The sequence below is a fragment of the Anomaloglossus baeobatrachus genome, unplaced genomic scaffold, assembly GCF_048569485.1.
Source record: "Anomaloglossus baeobatrachus isolate aAnoBae1 unplaced genomic scaffold, aAnoBae1.hap1 Scaffold_165, whole genome shotgun sequence".
NCBI lineage: Eukaryota > Metazoa > Chordata > Amphibia > Anura > Aromobatidae > Anomaloglossus > Anomaloglossus baeobatrachus.
The window spans coordinates 241675-267463 of NW_027441935.1; the positions used below are offsets into that span (position 1 = coordinate 241675).

Genomic DNA, 25789 nt, shown 5'->3' on the forward strand with positions numbered 1-25789 from the left:
GACACCGCAGAAGGGAGCCCATACGGAAAAGCCGCACGGACGACCAGAAGCCCCCCGGGCGGAACGCGATGGCGAGGAGACTGGCCTCAGGGGGACGCCACGGGCAACACCCCACCAAAAGCCCGGGGCGACCCGCGAGGGGCCGCTTGGGGAACGGGCGGGGCTGAGGCAATGACGACCTGGTGCGGCTCCTCCATCTGGCTTAGTCCCACCTCCACACGCGCAAGGGGTCGTCGGTCCACAGGCAGGCCCGGAGCGGAAGGGCATCCGGAAGCCACCCGGCGAGACGCAGAAGCGAGGAGACTGGCCACCGGGGTCACCTGATGCGGCTCCTCCATCTGGCTTAGTCCCGCCTCCGCCGCGGGGGTCCTCAACCCGACCGGCGGAAGGGCGCGGGGTTGACGGGAGAGGGGGCTGGCTTTCAGGGTCCACCGCGACCAGGCGACTCAGAGGTCTCCCAGATGCTTGGCCTGGCCGTGTCGGCGTCGCCCTACCAGCGTAGTCCTCCCCCCACCCTCGCGCCCATACCTCAACGGCCTTTTTTTTTCTACTTTTCTTTTCGCCTCCCGTGGCTTTTCCAGCGGTGGGCCCAGCTGCCGACGGGATGGGGAAGGGGGCGCGGAGCGCGAGGGGGCCTCCCCTTTTTCCTCCGTCATGGGTTTCTCGCGCCATCTCTCCCTTTTATTTTTAACCAGCTTTCTCTGTCGGACCCTCGGTTCCCTTCTCGTTCCGACTCTCGCTTCTGCCCCTTTTCCGAGCCGCCTCGGGGAGGACGTTCAGGTACCGTGGAAGGTGTACGCAGGCCCGGTGGGGACGCTTCCCCACACCCTGCTTCACGAGGGACCCGCACCGCACCCTCCGCACCTCCGTCGTCTCCCTACAATCACTACAGGATTGGACTATTCAGGGTTTAACAATCCGTTACTATTAAAATGTAAAAAGTCAATGTTTACATATGGGAATACCCAGAAGATTCATACACCCCATACATTATAGTGGGGGACATTACCTTATTAAGCCCCTCACTCTGAAATTCCGCTTTTGCATACTGATGCTGGTCTGAAAGACACAAAGGAAATCAGATGAGCCGGTTACATCACTCTTGTTGTTATAGAATTTTTATTTGAGATTGCTTGCTCGTCAGTTCAAGGTACACAATTTGAAGGGGGAAGGGGTTGTAAATAAATGTGTTTTTCCTAGTTGGCCTCCATGGACCTTAATGTAATCAGGCTTGAAGTAGGATTCATTGTCTGGGGGGCTTGCGTGTCTATTGTTCCTTTGCAAGGGGCCTCCCTAATACACAATCCTGCAAACTGGCCAGAGACTGTCCTCCTTCATACTTGAAGGTACAGGAAAAACAAATGTCTAAGGGGGCAGGTATAAGCACTTCTGCCCATCAATTGGTCTGAACCCAGGAGAGGGAGGACAATAAGCCACACGTTTGGTCAGTGAGTTGGTGCTGTGAAGTAAAGGGAGAAGATCCGTTTCTGCAGCCGGGTCCTGGTGCCTATGAATGTACTGTAGAGATTGGTGCTGGATACACATGTTACGGTTGTGATATCCATCATCTGGATTTGAGAAACTACCCTACGTTGCATTTTTCATGCTTTTTCCTTGCTTGTTTTAATTAATAAAAGCAAATAAAATCATCCCAGCAAAGTCTATGAGAATCCTGACTTGCTGTGCACATGTTGCTTTTTATTTCCTTGCCGTTTTTGATGTTGAAAAAAGAAGCAGCATGTCAATTGTTTCTGCGTTTTTTCCTACTTTTTATCACCAATTGACTTCAATGGAGTCAGTGAAAAATGTAGGAAAAAACGCATGCTTTTTTGTGCGTTTTTGTGTGCTTTTTTGACGCCACTGCGGTTCCCTACAGCCATTTCCTCATCTCCCGGTCTTTACTGTAGGACCTTGTTCCAAGGAAGTCCGGTAAGGTCACAAGGTGAATCGAGTTCATGCCAGCGTATCACTGGGATTTCCTGCAAATCCAATGGCATGAACTTGGGTCACCATGTGATGTCACCAGGGTCCCTGCATCTAGTCCACAGAGCCAGTGTTAGCAGACATTTTCTCATCTTGCGGTCTTTACGGCGGGACTTTGCTTCAGGGAACTCCGGTGACATAGGTAGCCTGGTCTGTGAGGCGATCCATACCTCAGTAACCCGGGGTCATCATGGTGACAACCCAGGGTTACCATGGCAGCGATTGGGTTCCTGTGATCGCATTACAGGGACCTGATCGCCAGGGAGAGTTAAGCAATTCCTCCCCCTGCCTCCTGAATGCTGCGATCATACTGCTGTGAGCGGCGCAGGCATTGCTCCTGGCAGCGAGAGTCGGGTCCCAGCTGTAAACTCACTCGGAGACCTGGCGGCGATCACGAGTGCCTGAACCACTGCAGTCGCTATGACTAAATAACGCATGGAAAAAAGCATGTGAAAAAACGTGCAAATGCAATAAAAAGAGTGTTTTTTTTCAGCTACTTTTTTCCTGCCAAAACATGTTTTTCTGTGCAGATTTTGTGCAGTAATTTGGTGTATAAATTTCAGCACCAAATCTGCATCTCCTGCCAAACTAATGGCAAGCGTTATGTCAGGGACTCTCAGCCATCACCAATGTCACCATATAATTGGAGGTCCTAGGTTTTGCCAAATGTGCGGTCTTCTGCAAATTACCATACTTATTTTGTAATTTGCATCTTTTTTGCATTTTTTGAGAGATTTTTTGACAATTTACTACTTTTGTGGCATTGGTTACATCCAAAATGAGCATCAACTGCCAGAGAAAGCGCACTGGCATCTGAATAGGACCTTGATGGATGGGAGCCATTTTGGCGGCACCTGTGGGTCACCGATATTTCTGTGCCACTGTATCCCTCACATCAGTAAGGTAATATGTCGGGGACTGTCTCAGTCATCACCGATATCACCACATAACAAGAGGCGGGATGTTTTTGCCCAATTTGGAACACGTTTTTGCAATTTTTGATTTTATTTCGCCAGTATGGGTGACCCTTAAGAGCTTCTGCTACAGGAGCAAAAGAGGGTTACAAAATGAGCGTGCCCGACTCCAGTGGACGGCGGGGTGAGGTGACGACTTCTAGAAGAAGCGATGGCTATGGCAACTGTGACGGGTCGGAGGCCTGTGTGTTTGATGTTCATAAGATATAAGGTAAACAAGAGAGGGGGTTTGGAAGGGCCCAGCTCCAGCGGGATAGTCCTGAATTTGGGGTGCAGTGGTCTCTGGGGTAGGTCCCGACTCTGTGTGCACCCTTACGATATCATGGTGGAGCAGGTCTCTCCTCTTTCCATCTATAATAGAGAATATGGAGGAAGGTACCATGGCAACCGATCAGATTTCAACTGCCTTAACTACAGGGCTGGTGAGAAAGTGAAAGCAGTGAGGTGATTGGTCGCTGAGGATAACGTGTTCACTGACCATCTGCGCTGGTTTGTTTACAAGACGACCAATGGACCCTAGATACCACTCAGATTCCCATAGCAACCAGTAAAGCCTGCTTTACACGCTACAATATATCTTACAATGTGTCGGCGGGGTCAGAGTCATCACCGCCGCCCGCCTGGACCCCCCCGCCCGACTGTGCCTAGCCGGCCGCCCGTCCCCGCTCGACGCCCCACGCGTGGGCCCTCGCAGGCCCAGCACGGAGGACGGGGAGCGGGCGGCTGAGGGCAGGCCGGAGGTCGCGCGGACGGGCCCGACCGGCCCAGCCCTTAGAGCCAATCCTTATCCCGAAGTTACGGATCTGACTTGCCGACTTCCCTTACCTACATTGTTCCAACATCGAGAGGTATTTCACCTTGAAGACCTGCTGCGGATATGGGTACGGCCCAGGGCGAGATTTACACCAACTCCCCCGGATTTTCAAGGGCCAGCGAGAGCTCACCAGACGCCGCCGGAACCGCGACGCTTTCCAAGGCTCAGACCCCTCTCTCGGGGCGAACCCGTTCCAGGGCGCCCTGCCTCTCACAAAGGAAAGAGAACTCTCCCCGGGGCTCCCGCCGGCTTCTCCGGGATCGTTTGTGTTGCCGCTCTGGGCGCCCATGCTACCCCCTCCCCCTTTGTTTAGTGGGGAGGGGGAAGGCGGCGGGGCGCCCGTCTCCGCCGCTCTGGGTTCAGGGATCTGAACCAGACTCCCTTTCGATCGGCCGAGGGCGACGGAGGCCATCGCCCGTCCCTTCGGAACGGCGCTCGCCGATCGCTTAGGACCGACTGACCCATGTTCAACTGCAGTTCACATGGAACCCTTCTCCACTTCGGCCTTCAAAGTTCTCATTTGAATATTTGCTACTACCACCAAGATCTGCACCCGCGGCGGCTCCATCCGGGCCCTCGCCCGGGACTTCAGCGCTCACCACGCTGGCCCTCCTACTCGTCGCAGCCTAGCCTCCTCGGGCGTCGACTGCCGGCGACGGCCGGGTATGGGCCCGACGCTCCAGCCCCATCCATTTTCAGGGCTAGTTGATTCGGCAGGTGAGCTGTTACACACTCCTTAGCGGATTCCGACTTCCATGGCCACCGTCCTACTGTCTATATCAACCAACACCTTTTCTGGGGTCTGATGAGCGTCGGCATCGGGCGCCTTAACCCGGCGTTCGGTTCATCCCGCAGCGCCAGTTCTGCTTACCAAAAGTGGCCCACTGGGCGCGCGCATTCCACGCCCGGCTCCAGGCCAGCGAGCCGGGCTTCTTATCCATTTAAAGTTTGAGAATAGGTTGAGATCGTTTCGGCCCCAAGACCTCTAATCATTCGCTTTACCGGATAAAACTGGGTCTCTGGAGCGTGCCAGCTATCCTGAGGGAAACTTCGGAAGGAACCAGCTACTAGATGGTTCGATTAGTCTTTCGCCCCTATACCCAGGTTAGATGACCGATTTGCACGTCAGGGCCGCTGCGGAACTCCACCAGAGTTTCCTCTGGCTTCGTCCTGCCCGGGCGTGCCTGCGACGGAGCGGGCGAAGTGGGCTGGTGGTGCGCCCGCCTTTGTAAACCCCCCGGAGCGGGCAGCGGGATCCCACCTCGGCCTAGGCGTCCCGGCCTTCACTTTCATTGCGCCACGGGGTTTCGTGTCGAGCCCTCGGACTCGCGCGTGTGTTAATCTCCTTGGTCCGTGTTTCAAGACAGGCCGGGTGGGTCGCCGACATCGCCGCGGACCCCTGGCGACCGCCTCCCCCCCTAAGGGGGGGAGTCGGCAAGCCCTCCCGCAGCGGCGGCACTGCGCCGGAAGCGGGGGGCCCCCTTCCTCCGTCGCCGAGACCCACTTCCCCCCCGCGGAACCACTGCCTCCGACCGACAGCCTCCCCCCAGAGAGGGAGACGCGCCGTCCGGGCGACGGGGGGATGGGGAGGGCAGAGCGGTTCCGGAAGAGGTCGCCGAGGCGGTCGTCTCCCTCAGCCCCGGGCGACTGCTTCTGCCGAGAGGGGGATGTAACGCCGGGAGGGCGTGAGCCCCGTGCCCGAGAGCGCAAGCGCAACCTTTCGGCCTCCTTCCGCCCCTGAGGCCTTCACAGCCGGCCCGGAGCCGGTCGCGGTGCACCGTCGCGGAGGAAATGCACTCTGCGGGGACCGGAGCCGCCCGGGCCTAGTCCGCCCCCTTCGCCTGTGGCCGGCGGCGCCCACCCCGCCCCCCCAAGAGGGGACGGGTGAAGGCGGCCCGCCAGGCGAGCCGGGGTGGGAAGTAGCGCGGGAACCCGGGGCGGCCGACCAGAGCCCGCCTGGCTGAATCCTCCGGGCGGAACGCACGGACCCCACCCGTTTACGTCTTAGTGGTTTCACGCCCTCTTGAACTCTCTCTTCAATGTTCTTTTCAACTTTCCCTCACGGTACTTGTCCGCTATCGGTCTCGCGCCGGTATTTAGCCTTAGATGAAGTTTACCACCCGCTTTGGGCTGCATTCATAAACAACCCGACTCCGGGGAAACCTGGTCCCGCCGTGCCAGGGGCCGCTACCGGCCTACCACCGTCCGCGGGCTGGGGCCAGTATTAGAAGGACTCGGGCTCTTGAGCGACGCCGGGGTGGTCCGGTCTCCCGTACGCCACATTTCCCGCCGGGCAGACGGGGATTCGGCGCTGGGCTCTTCCCTCTTCACTCGCCGTTACTGAGGGAATCCTGGTTAGTTTCTTTTCCTCCGCTTAGTAATATGCTTAAATTCAGCGGGTCGCCACGTCTGATCTGAGGTCTTTAGTCGAGTCAGAGTCCCGGAGAGGGCGGAGGCCGGGCGGGAAAGAGAAACGACGCGTCACGTCGGGCGGTCGTTTTCTATCCCTTCAGCCTCTTTTCTCCACGGACCACGCCATTCCGCCCTCGCCGTCTTACGGGGGGGAGTGACCGGAGGTAGCCCTGTGTTGCCACAGACAGCCTCGCCGCGCTCTCCCGATTCCCGGGGCGGGGGCAGGTCTGGCTTTAGCGGGACGCAAGGAGACGGGGGAGAGGTCTGGGACCCCCCTTCCTCTTCCTTCTGAATCCCAGCAGCGCCGTGGAGGCGATCGACGGAGGGGCGACCCTCAGACAGGCGTAGCCCCGGGAGCAACCCAGGGCCGCAAGGTGCGTTCGAAGTGTCGATGATCAATGTGTCCTGCAATTCACACTAATTCTCGCAGCTAGCTGCGTTCTTCATCGACGCACGAGCCGAGTGATCCACCGTTAAGAGTCTCGCTCGTTTTTTTTTTCTCTGGATAACGTTGGTCGGCCGCAAAGGCGTAAAAAAACAGACGTGGGACGGGGGGTGTTCCGCTCAGGAAGGGGGCTCTGTTGTCCCGGGCGCTCGGCCTCCGCCGCCCCTACCTCTGACGGGGAGGGTAACAGAGAAGGGCTCGTGGCTTCTCGACCTACCGCCCGGTCCCGACCCCGGAGCGGGGTGCGGGCTCACGCGGGCGAGCGGTACCCGGGACGGCCTTCGACGCGCAGGTTGTTTCGTTTCCTGCGGCGGGTGGGCGACGGGAGGGAAGGGACCCCCTCCGCGTGCCGTCCCCTGCCGCGCAGGGAGCGCCAGCGGGGCGGAAGTCGGGTTCCCTCCGCTCCCGCATCAGGGGACGAGAGGAGAACCGTGAGCTTCCGGCCCCACACCTCCTTGGAGTGGGGGGTCGCTGGGCGAGACGGCGCGGGCCGCTCCTCGCTCTCTCGTTAATGATCGTTCCGCAGGTTCACCTACGGAAACCTTGTTACGACTTTTACGGAGGACCGTCCCGACGCCACGCCCGGGACCCCGGCTTGGTTTTGGTCTGATAAATGCACGCATCTCTGGCGGTCAGTGCTCGTTTATACGTATTAGCTATAGAATTACCACAGTTGTCCGAGTCAATGGCTTGGAGCGATCAAAGGAACCATAACTGATTTAATGAGCCATTCGCAGTTTCACTGTACCGTCCGTGTGTACTTACACATGCATGGCTTAATCTTTGAGACAAGCATATGCTACTGGCAGTATCAACCAGGTAGCCCGTCGGCGCCTGAGCGACGCTCCAGAGAGGCGAAGAGGTGGACGCGTCGAGGTCGGGGAGACGGCAGAGAGACCGTGACAGAGAGAGGGAGACGCGGGGGAGCACCCAGAGAATGCGCGGTGTGTTCGGGGAGGTGGCAAGGAGGACGCGAGGTCGGCGGAAGGCCGACCCGCTCAGCAGAAGGGAGGGCACCGCAGAAGGGAGCCCATACGGAAAAGCCGCACGGACGACCAGAAGCTCCCCGGGCGGAACGCGAAGGCGAGGAGACTGGCCTCAGGGGGACGCCACGGGCAACACCCCACCAAAAGCCCGCCGCTCCCGGGGCGACCCGCGATGGGCCGCTTGGGGAACGGGCGGGGCTGAGGCAATGACGACCTGGTGCGGCTCCTCCATCTGGCTTAGTCCCACCTCCACACGCGCAAGGGGTCGTCGGTCCACAGGCAGGCCCGGAGCGGAAGGGCATCCAGAAGCCACCCGGCGAGACGCAGAAGCGAGGAGACTGGCCACCGGGGTCGCCTGATGCGGCTCTTCCATCTGGCTTAGTCCCGCCTCCGCCGCGGGGGTCCTCAACCCGACCGGCGGAAGGGCGCGGGGTTGACGGGAGAGGGGGCTGGCTTTCAGGGTCCACCGCGACCAGGCGACTCAGAGGTCTCCCAGATGCTTGGCCTGGCCGTGTCGGCGTCGCCCTACCAGCGTAGTCCTCCCCCCGCCCTCGCGCCCATACCTCAACGGACTTTTTTTCTGCTTTTCTTTTCGCCTCCCGTGGCTTTTGCAGCGGTGGGCCCAGCTGCCGACGGGATGGGGAAAGGGGCGCAGAGCGCGAGGGGGCCTCCCCTTTTTCCTCCGTCATGGGTTTCTCGCGCCATCTCTCCCTTTTATTTTTAAACCAGCTTTCTCTGTCGGACCCTCGGTTCCCTTCTCGTTCCGACTCTCGCTTCTGCCCCTTTTCCGAGCCGCCTCGGGGAGGACGTTCAGGTAGCGTGGAAGGTGTACGCAGGCCCGGTGGGGACGCTTCCCCACACCCTGCTTCACGAGGGACCCGCACCGCACTCTCCGCACCTCCGTCGTCTCCTCCCCATATGGGTAGGGGCTTAGGATAGATCAGGGGTAAGAAAAAGGATAGCCCGGCGGCAGAGTGGAAACGCCAACCGCCGCCACCACTTTCCCGCTGGGAGGTCGCAAAAGGCCGCCCTTGGAGAAGATTGTTGTGCTTCCCGGCACGGGGAGCGATTTGGACGACGGGCCCCCTCGCGCGACCTCCGCCGGAAGCTGGCCGGAAAGTCACGGGGTAGGTCCCCGCCGTTCGCCCATGCGGGTCTTCGGACCGCTTTCGAGGCTCAGGTCATTTCAAACTTGCCACTGCGAGGCCGCCCACCTCCGCAGGAGGGGGCGGCCAGCGCATTCACGCCACCGTAAGGAAGGTGAAATCCCAGGGGTGGAGGAGGAAGGGGCCGCTCGCCTGTGACCGGCGCTGGCTCCAGAGCCCGGGCCGAGCGAGCAGTGCCACCTCCTCGCCCGGGAGCGCTTCACCAAATCGATCGGAAGAGGATGAGCCTCCGCACCTCTGTCATCTCCTCCCCATAGGGGTAAGGGGCTCGGGACAGACCGGGGGTAAGAAAAAGGATAGCCCGGCAGCAGAGTGGAAACGCTAACCGCCGCCGCTGGGAGCTCGCAAAAGGCCGCCCTTGGAGAAGATCCCTGTGCTAACCAGCACGGGGAGCGTTCGAACGATGGGCCCCCTCGCGCAACCTCCGCCGGAAGCTGGCCGGGAAGTCGCAGGGTAGGTCCCCGCCGTTCGCCTGTGCAGGTCATCAGACCGCTTTCGAGGCTCTGGTCATTTCAAACTCACCACCGCGAGGCCACCTGCCTCAAGATGGGGGCAGCCAGCGCATTCGCGCCACCGTAAGGAAGGGGAAACCACAGGGGTGGAGGAGGAAGCGGCCGCTTGCCTGTGACCGGCGTGGGCTCCAGAGCCCGGGCCGAGCAAGCAGCGCCACCTCCCCACCCGGGTGCGCTTCGTCAAATCGATCAGAAGAGGACAACCCAGGGGTGGAAGAGAGAAGGGGTCTCTCGGACCGGAACCTTCACCCGGACCCGCTGGATGTCTGCGTACATCGGAGGCGCTCTGACTCCAGGCCCCACGTCTGGCAAATTCCCCTCCAGGAGCTGCAAGAGAGGCCAGAGCGCAAACCTGCTACCGGAAGGGGTCCCCGAACCGCACTTCGCAAATTAATCGGAGTACCGGTTCTCCGACCAGACCGTTCAAAGTCTGGAGAGGCGCTCTTCTCTCACATATATCTCCTGGAGGCATGGGACGAGGTGTCTTCGGGTGGTTGGGAGACGCCCCCGCATAATCCGGGTCGGTACCGCAAACTACCCGCCCACCTTGAACTGCCAGGCGTACGCGGCAGGAAAATTCAACCTCATCCCGGTTCTACTGATTTTTTTGCTCCTTTGGCTCCCTCTCTGGCCGCTTTGGGGTACTGCAACCGAGTATCTGCCAAAACGCATGGAACTGCCCGTCGAATTCGAGTTAAGAGGTGTAAACCATGGAAGTCTGAAAATTCAGAAACATTTTCAAAGTCCCAATGACTCTCCCGTGTGATTCTCTGGAGCCCTTTTCGGCTTCCGAGGCTGTCCAACTCCCCCCCGGATGACGGAAGTATAATAGTATTTTTTTTTTCTCCCATTTTTTCCCAACTGCCGAGGAAGATTGGGCGAAATTGTCTGGAGCCCTGCTCGGGTCCCCGAGGACCCGGACACCCCTTGAAAGTCATGTAAGTATGACAATTCTGAACAAATCTTTTTTTTCTCCCATTTTTTCCCAACTGCCGGGGAAGATTGGGCAAGATTGTCTGGAGCCCCGCTCGGGCCCCCGAGGGCCCGGACACCCCTTGAAAGCAATGGAAGTATGAAAATTCTGAACGGATCTTTTTTTTTCTCCCATTTTTTCCCAACTGCCGGGGAAGATTGGGCAAGATTGTCTGGAGCCCCGCTTGGGCCACCGGGGGTCCCGCCACCGCTCCGAGGCCACGGAGGTCCGAAAATTCTCAGTCTTTATCCAAGCGCCGAGGGCAGTCAGGCGAGAGTGCTCGGGGCCCCGCTCGGGCCCCCGGCACCTCTCCAAGGCTACGGAGGTCCGAAAATTTTCAGTCTTTATCCAAGCGCCGAGGGCAGTCAGGCGAGAGTGCCCGGGGCCAGATTGCCTGGAGCCCTTTTTGGATGCCGGGGGCTGCCGACGCCGGTCAGATCTCGGAAGTCTGAAAAATTAGTCTTTTTTTTCTAAGTCCCGTGTCATTGGTGCACTCAGTCTGCAAAGGGATAGGATTAGATACACCGCTCAGCAGACAGTATCACACAGGATAGGATTAGATACACAGCTCAGCAGACAGTATCACACAGGATAAGATTAGATACACAGCTCAGCAGACAGTATCACACAGGAGAGGATTAGATACACTGCTCAGCAGACAGTATCATACAGGACAGGATTAGATACACAGCTCAGCAGACAGTATGACAGGATAGGATTAGATATACAGCTCAGCAGACAATATGACAGGATAGGATTAGATACACAGCTCAGCAGACAGTGTCACACAGAATAGGATTAGATACACGGCTCAGCAGACAGTGTCACACAGAATAGGATTAGATACATGGCTCAGCAGACAGTGTCACACAGAATAGGATTAGATACACGGCTCAGCAGACAGCATCACACAGGATAGGAATAGATACACAGCTCAGCCGACAGTATCACAGAGGAGAGGATTAGATACACGGCTCAGCAGACAGTATCACACAGGAGAGGATTAGGTACACAGCTCAGCAGACAGTATTACACAGGATAAGATTTGCTACACCGCTCAGTAGACAGTATTACAAAGGATAGGATTAGATACACAGCTCAGCAGACAGTATCACACAGGAGAGGATTAGATACTCAGCTCATAAGACAGTATCACACAGGAGAGGATTAGATACACAGCTCAGCAGACAGTATCACACAGAATAGGATTAGATACACGGCTCAGCAGATAGTATCACATAGGACAGGATTAGATACACCGCTCAGCAGACAGCATCACACAGGACAGGATTAGATACATATCTCAGCAGACAGCATCACACAGGACAGGATTAGATACACAGCTCAGCAGACAGTATCACACAGGACAGGATTAGATACACAGCTCAGCAGACAGTATCACACAGGACAGGATTAGATACACGGCTTAGCAGACAGTATCACACAGGACAGGATTAGATACACGGCTCAGCAGACAGTATCACACAGGACAGGATTAGATACACGGCTCAGCAGACAGCATCACACAGGACAGGATTAGATACACGGCTCAGCAGACAGCATCACACAGGACAGGATTAGATACATAGCTCAGCAGACAGTATCACACAGGACAGGATTAGATACACGGCTCAGCAGACAGTATCACACAGGACAGGATTAGATACATAGCTCAGCAGACAGCATCAAACAGGACAGGATTAGATACACAGCTCAGCAGACAGCAACACACAGGACAGGATTAGAAACACAGCAGACAGTATCACACAGGACAGGATTAGATACACGGCTCAGCAGACAGTATCACACAGGACAGGATTAGATACACAGCTCAGCAGACAGTATCACACAGGACAGGATTAGATACACGGCTCAGCAGACAGTATCAACACAGGACAGGATTAGATACACGGCTCAGCAGACAGTATCACACAGGACAGGATTAGATACGTAGCTCAGCAGACAGTATCACACAGGAGAGGATTAGATACACAGCTCAGCAGACAGTATCACACAGGACAGGATTAGATACACGGCTCAGCAGAAAGTATCACACAGGAGAAGATTAGATACACAGCTCAGCAGATAGTATCACACAGAAGAAGAATAGATACACGGATCAGCAGACAGGATCACACAAGCTCAGCAGACAGTATCACCCAGGAAAAGATTAGATACACAGCTCAGCAGACAGTATTACCCAGGAGAGGATTAGATACACAGCTCAGCAGACAGTATCACACAGGACAGGATTAGATACACAGCTCAGCAGACAGTATCACCCAGGAGAGGATTAGATACACAGCTCAGCAGACAGTATCATACAGGATAGGATTAGATACACGGCTCAGCAGACAGGATCACACAGGAGAGGATTAGATACACAGCTCAGCAGACAGTATTGCACAGGATAAGATTTGCTACACCGCTCAGCAGACAGTATCACACAGGATAGGATTAGATACACAGCTCATCAGACAGTATCACACAGGTTAGGATTAGATACACAGCTCATCAGAAAGTATCACACAGGATAGGATTAGATACACAGCTCAGACAGACAGTATAACACAGGCGAAACCTCCACTGTGCAGCCTATCATCATCCCAGCCTCCACTGTGCAGCGTATCATCATCATCATCATCCCAACCTCCACTGTGCAGCCTATCATCATCATCCCAGCCTCCACTGTGCAGCCTATCATCATCATCATCATCCCAGGCTCCACTGTGCAGCCTATCATCATCATCCCAGCCTCCAGTGTGCAGCCTATCATCATCATCATCCCAGCCTCCACTGTGCAGCCTATCATCATCATCATCATCCCAGCCTCCACTGTGCAGCCTATCATCATCCCAGCCTCCACTGTGGAGCCTATCATCATCATCATCCCAGCCTCCACTGTGGAGCCTATCATCATCATCATCCCAGCCTCCACTGTGCAGCCTATCATCATCATCATCATCCCAGGCTCCACTGTGCAGCCTATCATCATCATCCCAGCCTCCAGTGTGCAGCCTATCATCATCATCATCCCAGCCTCCACTGTGCAGCCTATCATCATCATCCCAGCCTCCACTGTGCAGCCTATCATCATCCCAGCCTCCACTGTGGAGCCTATCATCATCATCATCCCAGCCTCCACTGTGCAGCCTATCATCATCATCCCAGCCTCCACTGTGCAGCCTATCATCATCATCATCATTCCAGCCTCCACTGTGCAGCCTATCATCATCCCAGCCTCCACTGTGCAGCCTATCATCATCATCATCATCATTCCAGCCTCCACTGTGCAGCCTATCATCATCCCAGCCTCCACTGTGCAGCCTATCATCATCCCAGCCTCCACTGTGCAGCCTATCATCATCATCTCAGCCTCCACTGTGCAGCCTATCATCATCATCATCATCCCAGCCTCCACTATGCAGCCTTTCATCATCATCCCAGCCTCCACTTTGCAGCCTATTATCATCAATCCAGCCTCCACTGTGCAGCCTATCATCATCAACCCAGCCTCCACTGTGCAGCCTATCATTATCATCATCCCAGCCTCCACTGTGCAGCCTATCATTATCATCATCCCAGCCTCCACTGTGCAGCCTATCATCATCATCATCATCATCACAGCCTCCACTGTGCAGCCTATCATCATCATCATCATCCCAGCCTCCACTGTGCAGCCTGTCATCATCATCAACCCAGCCTCCACTGTGCAGCCTATCATCATCATCATCCCAGCCTCCACTGTGCAGCCTATCATCATCATTATCCCAGCCTCCACTGTGCAGCCTATCATCATCATCATCATCCCAGCCTCCACTGTGCAGCCTGTCATCATCATCATCCCAGCCTCCACTGTGCAGCCTATCATCATCATCATCATCATCCCAGCCTCCACTGTGTAGCCTATCATCATCCCAGCCTCCACTGTGCAGCCCATCATCATCATCATCATCCAAGCCTCCACTGTGCAGCCTAGCAGCCTATCATCATCATCATCCCAGCCTCCACTGTGCAGCCTATCATCATCATCCCAGCCTCCACTGTGCAGCCTATCATCATCAGCATCATCCCAGCCTCCACTGTGCAGCCTATCATCATCATCATCCCAGCCTCCACTGTGCAGCCTATCATCATCATCCCAGCCTCCACTGTGCAGCCTATCATCATCATCCCAGCCTCCACTGTGCAGCCTATCATCATCATCATCATTCCAGCCTCCACTGTGCAGCCTATCATCATCCCAGCCTCCACTGTGCAGCCTATCATCATCATCATCATTCCAGCCTCCACTGTGCAGCCTATCATCATCCCAGCCTCCACTGTGCAGCCTATCATCATCATCCCAGCCTCCACTGTGCAGCCTATCATCATCATCCCAGCCTCCACTGTGCAGCCTTTCATCGTCATCCCAGCCTCCACTTTGCAGCCTATTATCATCAATCCAGCCTCCACTGTGCAGCCTATCATCATCAACCCAGCCTCCACTGTGCAGCCTATCATTATCATCATCCCAGCCTCCACTGTGCAGCCTATCATCATCATCATCCCAGCCTCCACTGTGCAGCCTATCATCAGCATCATCCCAGCCTCCACTGTGCAGCCTATCATCATCATCATCATCCCAGCCTCCACTGTGCAGCCTGTCATCGTCATCATCCCAGCCTCCACTGTGCAGCCTATCATCATCATCATCATCATCATCCCAGCCTCCACTGTGTAGCCTATCATCATCCCAGCCTCCACTGTGCAGCCTATCATCATCATCATCATCCCAGGCTCCACTGTGCAGCCTATCATCATCATCCCAGCCTCCAGTGTGCAGCCTATCATCATCATCATCCCAGCCTCCACTGTGCAGCCTATCATCATCATCCCAGCCTCCACTGTGCAGCCTATCATCATCATCATCATCATCATCATTCCAGCCTCCACTGTGCAGCCTATCATCATCCCAGCCTCCACTGTGCAGCCTATCATCATCATCATCATTCCAGCCTCCACTGTGCAGCCTATCATCATCCCAGCCTCCACTGTGCAGCCTATCATCATCCCAGCCTCCACTGTGCAGCCTATCATCATCATCCCAGCCTCCACTGTGCAGCCTATCATCATCATCCCAGCCTCCACTGTGCAGCCTTTCATCGTCATCCCAGCCTCCACTTTGCAGCCTAGTATCATCAATCCAGCCTCCACTGTGCAGCCTATCATCATCAACCCAGCCTCCACTGTGCAGCCTATCATTATCATCATCCCAACCTCCACTGTGCAGCCTATCATCATCATCATCCCAGCCTCCACTGTGCAGCCTATCATCATCATCATCCCAGCCTCCACTGTGCAGCCTATCATCATCATCATCATCCCAGCCTCCACTGTGCAGCCTGTCATCATCATCATCCCAGCCTCCACTGTGCAGCCTATCATCATCATCCCAGCCTCCACTGTGCAGCCTTTCATCGTCATCCCAGCCTCCACTTTGCAGCCTATTATCATCAATCCAGCCTCCACTGTGCAGCCTATCATCATCAACCCAGCCTCCACTGTGCAGCCTATCATTATCATCATCCCAGCCTCCACTGTGCAGCCTATCATCATCATCATCCCAGCCTCCACTGTGCAGCCTATCATCATCATCATCCCAGCCTCCACTGTGCAGCCTATCATCATCATCATCATCCCAGCCTCCACTGTGTAGCCTATCATCATCCCAGCCTCCACTGTGCAGCCCATCATCATCATCCCAGCCTCCACTGTGCAGCCTAGCAGCCTATCATCATCATCATCCCAGCCTCCACTGTGCAGCCTATCATCATCATCCCAGCCTCCACTGTGCAGCCTATCATCATCAGCATCATCCCAGCCTCCACTGTGCAGCCTATCATCATCATCATCCCAGCCTCCACTGTGTAGCCTATCATCATCATCATCCCAGCCTCCACTGTGCAGCCTATCATCATCATCATTCCAGCCTCCACTGTGCAGCCTATCATCATCATCCCAGCCTCCACTGTGCAGCCTATCATCATCATCATTCCAGCCTCCACTGTGCAGCCTGTCCTCATCATCATCCCAGCCTCCACTGTGCAGCTTATCATTATCATCCCATCCACTGTGCAGCCTATCATCATCATCCCAGCCTCCACTGTGCAGCCTATCATCATCATCATCTCAGCCTCCACTGTGCAGCCTATCATCTTACCAGCCTCCACTGTGCAGCCTATCATCATCATCTCAGCCTCCACTGTGCAGCCTATCATCATCATCATCCCAGCCTCCACTGTGCAGCCTATCATCATCATCATCCCAGCCTCCACTGTGCAGCCTATCATCATCCCAGCCTCCACTGTGCAGCCTATCATCATCATCCCAGCCTCCACTGTGCAGCCTATCATCATCATCATCATCATCCCAGCCTCTACAGTGCAGCCTATCATCATCATCATCCCAGCCTCTACTGTGCTGCCTATCATCATCATCCCAGCCTCCACTGTGCAACCTATCATCATCATCATCCCAGCCTCCACTGTGCAGCCTATCATCATCATCATCCCAGCCTCCACTGTGCAGCCTATCATCATCATAATCCCAGCCTCTACTGTGCAGCCTACCATCAGCATCATTCCAGCCTCCACTGTTCAGCCTATCATCATCATCATCCCAGCCTCCACTGTGCAGCCTATCATCATCATCATCCCAGCCTCCACTGTGCAGCCTATTATCATCATCATCATCATCCCAGCCTCCACTGTGCAGCCTATCATCATCATCATCCCAGCCTCCACTGTGCAGCCTATCATCATCATCATCCCAGCCTCCACTGTGTAGCCTATCATCATCATCATCCCAGCCTCCACTGTGCAGCCTATCATCATCATCATCATCCCAGCCTCCACTGTGCAGCCTGTCATCATCATCATCCCAGCCTCCACTGTGCAGCCTATCATCATCATCATCATCATCCCAGCCTCCACTGTGTAGCCTATCATCATCCCAGCCTCCACTGTGCAGCCCATCATCATCATCATCATCATCCCAGCCTCCACTGTGCAGCCTAGCAGCCTATCATCATCATCATCCCAGCCTCCACTGTGCAGCCTATCATCATCATCATCCCAGCCTCCACTGTGCAGCCTATTATCATCATCATCATCATCCCAGCCTCCACTGTGCAGCCTATCATCATCATCATCCCAGCCTCCACTGTGCAGCCTATCATTATCAGCATCATCCCAGCCTCCACTGTGCAGCCTATCATCATCATCATCCCAGCCTCCACTGTGTAGCCTATCATCATCATCATCCCAGCCTCCACTGTGCAGCCTATCATCATCATCATTCCAACCTCCACTGTGCAGCCTATCATCATCATCCCAGCCTCCACTGTGCAGCCTATCATCATCATCATTCCAGCCTCCACTGTGCAGCCTGTCCTCATCATCATCCCAGCCTCCACTGTGCAGCTTATCATTATCATCCCATCCACTGTGCAGCCTATCATCATCATCCCAGCCTCCACTGTGCAGCCTATCATCATCATCATCTCAGCCTCCACTGTGCAGCCTATCATCTTACCAGCCTCCACTGTGCAGCCTATCATCATCATCATCTCAGCCTCCACTGTGCAGCCTATCATCATCATCATCCCAGCCTCCACTGTGCAGCCTATCATCATCATCATCCCAGCCTCCACTGTGCAGCCTATCATCATCCCAGCCTCCACTGTGCAGCCTATCATCATCATCATCATCATCATCCCAGCCTCCACTGTGCAGCCTATCATCATCATCCCAGCCTCTACAGTGCAGCCTATCATCATCATCATCCCAGCCTCTACTGTGCTGCCTATCATCATCATCCCAGCCTCCACTGTGCAACCTATCATCATCATCATCCCAGCCTCCACTGTGCAGCCTTTCATCATCATCATCATCATCATCATCATCATCATCATCCCAGCCTCCACTGTGCAGCCTATCATCATCATTCCAGCCTCCACTTTGCAGCCTATCATCATCATCATCATACCAGCCTCCACTGTGCAGCCTATCATCATCATCATCATCCCAGCCTCCACTGTGCAGCCTATCATCATCATCATCCCAGCCTCCACTGTGCAGCCTATCATCATCATCATCCCAGCCTCCACTGTGCAGCCTATCATCATCATCCCAGCCTCCACTGTGCAGCCTATCATCATCATCATCCCAGCCTCCACTGTGCAGCCTATCATCATCATCATCCCAGCCTCCACTGTGCAGCCTATCATCATCATCATCCCAGCCTCCACTGTGCAGCCTATCATCATCATAATCCCAGCCTCTACTGTGCAGCCTACCATCAGCATCATTCCAGCCTCCACTGTTCAGCCTATCATCATCATCATCCCAGCCTCCACTGTGCAGCCTATCATCATCATCCCAGCCTCCACTGTGCAGCCTATTATCATCATCATCATCCCAGCCTCCACTGTGCAGCCTATCATCATCATCATCATCCCAGCCTCCACTGTGCAGCCTATCATCATCATCATCCCAGCCTCCACTGTGCAGCCTATTATCATCATCATCATCCCAGCCTCCACTGTGCAGCCTATCATCATCATCATCATCCCAGCCTCCACTGTGCAGCCTATCATCATCATCATCCCAGCCTCCACTGTGCAGCCTATCATCATCATCATCCCAGCCTCCACTGTGCAGCCTATCATCATCATCATCCCAGCCTCCACTGTGCAGCCTATCATCATCATCATCCCAGCCTCCACTGTGTAGCCTATCATCATCATCATCCCAGCCTCCACTGTGCAGCCTATCATCATCATCATCCCAGCCTCCAGTGTGAAGCCTATCATCATCATCCCAGCCTCCACTGTGCAGCCTATCATCATCATCATCATCCCAGCCTCCACTGTGAAGCCTATCATCATCATCATCTTAGCCTCAACTGTGCAGCCTATCATCATCATCATCCCAGCCTCCACTGTGCAGCCTATCATCATCATCATCCCAGCCTCCAATGTGCAGCCTATCATCATCATCATCATCATCCCAGCCTCCACTTTGAAGCCTATCATCATCATCTTAGCCTCAACTGTGCAGCCTATCATCATTATCATCCCAGCCTCCAGTGTGCAGCCTATCATCATCATCATCATCCCCGCCTCCACTGTGTAGCCTATCATCATCATCATCCCAGCCTCCACTGTGCAGCCTATCATCATCATCCCAGCCTCCACTGTGCAGCCTATCATCATCATCATCTCAGCCTCCACTGTGCAGCCTATCATCTTACCAGCCTCCACTGTGCAGCCTATCATCATCATCATCTCAGCCTCCACTGTGCAGCCTATCATCATCATCATCCCAGCCTCCACTGTGCAGCCTATCATCATCATCATCCCAGCCTCCACTGTGCAGCCTATCATCATCCCAGCCTCCACTGTGCAGCCTATCATCATCATCATCCTCCCAGCCTCTACAGTGCAGCCTATCATCATCATCATCCCAGCCTCTACTGTGCTGCCTATCATCATCATCCCAGCCTCCACTGTGCAACCTATCATCATCCCAGCCTCCACTGTGCAGCCTTTCATCATCATCATCCCAGCCTCCACTGTGCAGCCTATCATCATCATTCCAGCCTCCACTTTGCAGCCTATCATCATCATAATCCCAGCCTCTACTGTGCAGCCTACCATCAGCATCATTCCAGCCTCCACTGTTCAGCCTATCATCATCATCATCCCAGCCTCCACTGTGCAGCCTATCATCATCATCATCCCAGCCTCCACTGTGCAGCCTATTATCATCATCATCATCCCAGCCTCCACTGTGCAGCCTATCATCATCATCATCATCCCAGCCTCCACTGTGCAGCCTATCATCATCATCATCCCAGCCTCCACTGTGCAGCCTATCATCATCATCATCCCAGCCTCCACTGTGTAGCCTATCATCATCATCATCCCAGCCTCCACTGTGCAGCCTATCATCATCATCATCCCAGCCTCCAGTGTGAAGCCTATCATCATCATCCCAGCCTCCACTGTGCAGCCTATCATCATCATCATCATCCCAGCCTCCACTGTGAAGCCTATCATCATCATCATCTTAGCCTCAACTGTGCAGCCTATCATCATCATCATCCCAGCCTCCACTGTGCAGCCTATCATCATCATCATCACAGCCTCCACTGTGCAGCCTATCATCATCATCATCATCATCCCAGCCTCCACTTTGAAGCCTATCATCATCATCTTAGCCTCAACTGTGCAGCCTATCATCATTATCATCCCAGCCTCCAGTGTGCAGCCTATCATCATCATCATCATCCCCGCCTCCACTGTGTAGCCTATCATCATCATCATCCCAGCCTCCACTGTGCAGCCTATTATCATCATCATCATCCCAGCCTCCACTGTGCAGCCTATTATCATCATCATCATCCCAGCCTCCACTGTGCAGCCTATCATCATCATCATCATCCCAGCCTCCACTGTGCAGCCTATCATCATCATCATCCCAGCCTCCACTGTGCAGCCTATCATCATCATCATCCCAGCCTCCACTGTGTAGCCTATCATCATCATCATCCCAGCCTCCACTGTGCAGCCTATCATCATCATCATCCCAGCCTCCAGTGTGAAGCCTATCATCATCATCCCAGCCTCCACTGTGCAGCCTATCATCATCATCATCATCCCAGCCTCCACTGTGAAGCCTATCATCATCATCATCTTAGCCTCAACTGTGCAGCCTATCATCATCATCATCCCAGCCTCCACTGTGCAGCCTATCATCATCATCATCCCAGCCTCCACTGTGCAGCCTATCATCATCATCATCCCAGCCTCCACTTTGAAGCCTATCATCATCATCTTAGCCTCAACTGTGCAGCCTATCATCATTATCATCCCAGCCTCCAGTGTGCAGCCTATCATCATCATCGTCATCCCCGCCTCCACTGTGTAGCCTATCATCATCATCATCCCAGCCTCCACTGTGCAGCCTATCATCATCATCATCCCAGCCTCCACTGTGCAGCCTATCATCATCATCATCCCAGCCTCCACTGTGTAGCCTATCATCATCATCATCATCCCAGCCTCCACTGTGCAACCTATCATCATCATCCCAGCCTCCACTGTGCAGCCTATCATCATCATCATCCCAGCCTCCACTGTGCAGCCTATCATCATCATCATCCCAGCCTCCACTGTGCAGCCTATCATCATCCCAGCCTCCACTGTGCAGCCTATCATCATCATCCCAGTCTCCACTGTGCAGCCTCCCATCATCCCAGCCTCCACTGTGCAGCCTCCCATCATCCCAGCCTTCCCTGTGCAGCTTCCCATCATACCAGCCTCCACTGTGCAGCCTCCCATCATCCCAGCCTCCATTGTGCAGCCTCCCATTATCCCAGCCTCCACTGTGCAGTCTCCCATCATCCCAGCCTCCACTGTGCAGCCTCCCATCATCCCAGCCTCCACTGTGCAGCCTCCCATCATCCTAGCCTCCACTGTGCAGCCTCCCATCATCCCAGCCTCCACTGTGCAGCCTCCCATCATCCCAGCCTTCCCTGTGCAGCCTCCCATCATCCCAGCCTCCACTGTGCAGCCTCCCATCATCCCAGCCTCCACTGTGCAGCCTCCCATCATCCTAGCCTCCACTGTGCAGCCTCCCATCTTTATCATCATCATCCGAGCCTCCCAAACCCTCTAGCGTGCAGCTTCACATCATCATCATCCTCATCACACAACTGCATGCCTGCAACCTGCTAACCTCACTAACCTGTATCTGTATCAATGAGGCCTGTGTCTCCGGTGCTTAGGTCTCCGGTGCCTAAATCACTGGTGTCTGCTGTCTATGGGGCCTGGGTGTCCTGTGCCTGGTTCTGTGTCCATGGAGCTTGGGTCTCCGGTGCCTAGGTTTCGGTTGACCATGCGCCACAGTGCTTTGCGTGCCAATGGTGCGTGGCTGCTTCTCTGGCGCGCTGAATAAAGGACACGCCCCTAACAGTAGATGGATACGCCCCGGAAGTGACGTCATAACCTGCAAGCAGCCTGTATTCTCTAGCATCTACCCAGATCATTTACCCGCTAGTCCACTGTTGAGCTAGAATGTACGGGCTCCTGTCCGGGTAGTAGGCGGCTGTATGGTTGGCGTGGCAATGTTTCTTCCTGTCCACTATATTCCTACACCCCCCATCTCACCCGTCCCCCCGCTTCTATGATAATCACCTCTATGCCCACGTGACTTAGAGAAAGAATGTTTTTTCCCTCTGGAAACGTCTCGCTAGAAACACCAGACGGCAGTTTGAACACGCCCCATCACATGACAAGTGACGTCATACCAGGCAGAAGCTAGTACACTCTAGCATCTACATCCTCCCACCACTAGGTGTCGCTAGTGATCGCAGTGTCGGCGCTCTGTCCACCGATGTTATAAAAGGAGCGCGGCGAGGAAGACGGCGCCATTATGATCACACGAGTAACGCAGAAAGCACTGACAATGATCTGTGCGGTGTCTATAGCGCTGCCACAACCAGTCTATGGGGAAATTACACAGGAAAAGAGGCTAGTTATAGGGCAGACGGCGCCATTATTATCGCACAGTGCAGGGGAGAGCTGTGACAATGAGCTGTGCTGTCTCTATAGTGCGGCCACAACCAGTCTATGGAGCAATTATACAGGGAAAAGAGGCTAGATATAGATATAGGGCAGACGGCGCAGCTCAGTGTAAAGGCGCCAGTGTGAATATGGGGCAGGGTTTAGTGATTTCATGAGGTAAAATCACCTCACAAAAGATGGTTCCTGCAGAGACGATCACTCAGAGAAGCGGATGAGGCCTCTATAGATAGTAATGTTGGCAGTATTGGTAGATTACGACGAGCATGGCGGCAATGCTCAGAATCACCATTAATGTTACACAATCCCTAAATATTACATGTGCCATTATAAATAGGAAGGTAAAAAAGAGAAAATGCCGCACAGAGGGCAAAAAAATTCCGAAAATAAACCCAAAATCGGAAAATGCAGGAAAAAAGTGACCGAACCTCAGAAATAGAGAAATCATCAGAGAGAAAATACTGAGGAAAATGTGCAAAATAATCCAAAAATCAGCAAATCCTGTGTAATTACATCAAAGGGGGAAAATCTGATGGAACGGAAGCGCAAAAGTGACGAAACCGAACTCGAAAAATACAGCAATAATTATACATAACAGCAATAATAGGGATGAGAGAAAAATACCGCACAGAGCGCAAAAGAGGGTCCGAAAATCATCAGAATCCGTATAAATGAGGTCAAAAGACGAGAAAATCATTTTACAGCATCAAAACCCAGAAAAAAGCGTAATAGTGATAATAGGAAATAGTGCGAAAAATTCACATTTTAACCCCCTCATGGCCACAATATATACGTCCTTGGCCAGGTCTGTCCCTTTAATGCAGGCTCCCTTTTGCCGCCTCCATTTACTCTCCTGTGACATAAACGCCGGCACTCAGGAGATCAGCGTTTCTGCTGTACAGAGCGGTGCTGATGAGGCTGAAGCTTCGCTCTCATCAGAAGTGATCGAACACTGCAGGCAAAAAAAGTCTTTTAAGGGGACTAGTAAAATCATTAAAAAATATAAATAAAAAAATGAAAAAACCTACAAGTTAAAATCATCTCCATTTTGCTCCATTGAAAATACGTAAAAAAAAATTACACATTTGTTATCGCCGTGTTCAGAAATGCCCAATCTATCAAAACATAAAATCAATTAATCTGATTGGCACACGATGCAGCTAGAAAAAAAAGCAAAACGCCAGAATTACGTTTTATTGGTCACTGCAACATTGCATAAAAATGTAATAGCGGGCGATCAAAACATCATATCTACCCAAAAATTGTATCATTAAAAACACCAGCTCAAGACGTAAGAAAATAAGATGTCACTGAGCCCCAGATCCGAGAAATGAGAACGGAGCGGGTGACGGAACCTGGCGACAAAAGAACAGTTTTATATTTATGTTTTACCAACTTCTGAATATTTTTCACCCCTTAGATAACAGTAAATCTATATGGGTTTGGTGTCTACAAACTCGTATTGATTTGGAGACTGATACTGCCAGGTCAGATTTAGCATAGCGTGAGCATGGTAAAGAAAGAAGCCCCCAAAACAATCGTGAATTGCACTTTTTTTTCGCAATTTCATCGCACTTTAATTTTTTTCCCATTTTCCAGTTGAATATGTGGCAAAATGAATAGTGTCATTAAAAAGTGCAACTCTTCCTGCAAAAATCAAGTCTTCATATGGAAAAGTAACAAAGTTATGGCTTTTGGAAGAAGGGGCGGAAAAAACCCAGAAGATTGCCCCAGGGGAAAAGGGGTTAAGATGGAAAAAGAAAACAAAAATTCTTATAGGTATTTTTGCCTTCTCCGATTGACTTAAAAAAATTGCAGAATAGAAAACTGAGAGAAACTGAACATAATAAAATCTTTTTGACCTCCACTGATATCATGAAGATGATCCTCCAGAAACCGCAGCCAATCGTGTATCATTGGCACTTGATACTAGATATATATGTGTATATATATATATATATATATATATATATATATATATATATATATTTACACACACACGCACACACACGCACACGTCCCGGGTGTATGTACTGGATATCAGGCAATCTGGCAGCTCTGTGCTGATCCTAAATCCTTCGGCCTCATTCATTCCTCATTTTTTCTCGGATGAGTGAGATCCATGTTTCTCACGGATCACTCTCAGAGCTGCGATAGTGAATATGGCTTTTCACAAGTCCATGGTTTTTCGTGGACTGATTGCACAGAAACGTAGAGCCGTCCGATAATGATCCATGCGTCAGACCTATATCAGCAGTGCAGGTCTATGGGTCCAGGAACAATCTCTCGGCACTCTGCCACCATCTGTAACATCTGTTTCACTAATGGGAAACATAGTCAAACTTGTTTTCTTTGTCGCTCCATTGGGAGACCCAGACAATTGGGTGTATAGGCTATGCCTCCGGAGGCCGCACAAAGTATTACACTAAAAGTGTAAAGCCCCTCCCCTTCTGCCTATACACCCCCCGTGGTCACACGGGCTGCTCAGTTAGTTTTTTGCTTTGTGCGAAGGAGGCAGACATGCACGCACAGCTCCACAGATTAGTCAGCAGCAGCTGCTGACTATGTCGGATGGAAGAAAAGTGGGCTCATATAGAGCCCCCAGCATGCTCCCTTCTCACCCCACTTTTGTCGGCGGTGTTGTTAAGGTTGAGGTATCCATTGCGGGTACGGAGGCTGGAGCCCACATGCTGTTTTCCTTCCCCATCCCCCTCAGGGCTCTGGGTGAAGTGGGATCCTATCGGTCTCCAGGCACAGGAGACCGTGCTTCATCCACATCTCCTGTGGAGCCTGCTGGATATGAGCCGGGTACCGTTCAGGGATATGGCCCTGCTTCTGTAAGGTACTCTGTATCCCTGTGGGGTCCGCGCACAGCAACACTGCAGCTTTGCTGGGT

At 53.5% G+C, this 25789-nt stretch overlaps 1 long non-coding RNA gene and 1 other non-coding gene across 2 annotated transcripts in view; both read right to left on the reverse strand.

The window, feature by feature from the left end:
* The window catches only part of LOC142260691 (uncharacterized), a 69771-nt gene that overhangs the window by 31264 nt on the left and 12718 nt on the right, over positions 1-25789 (reverse strand). Inside the window, exon 2 of the long non-coding RNA XR_012728682.1 lies at positions 1010-1059. This is a non-coding gene — a long non-coding RNA (uncharacterized LOC142260691). The remainder of the gene's footprint in view (positions 1-1009; positions 1060-25789) is intronic.
* On the reverse strand, positions 6512-6665 carry LOC142260695 (5.8S ribosomal RNA). The gene has a single exon (XR_012728686.1). It is a non-coding gene; the product is annotated as a 5.8S ribosomal RNA (ribosomal RNA).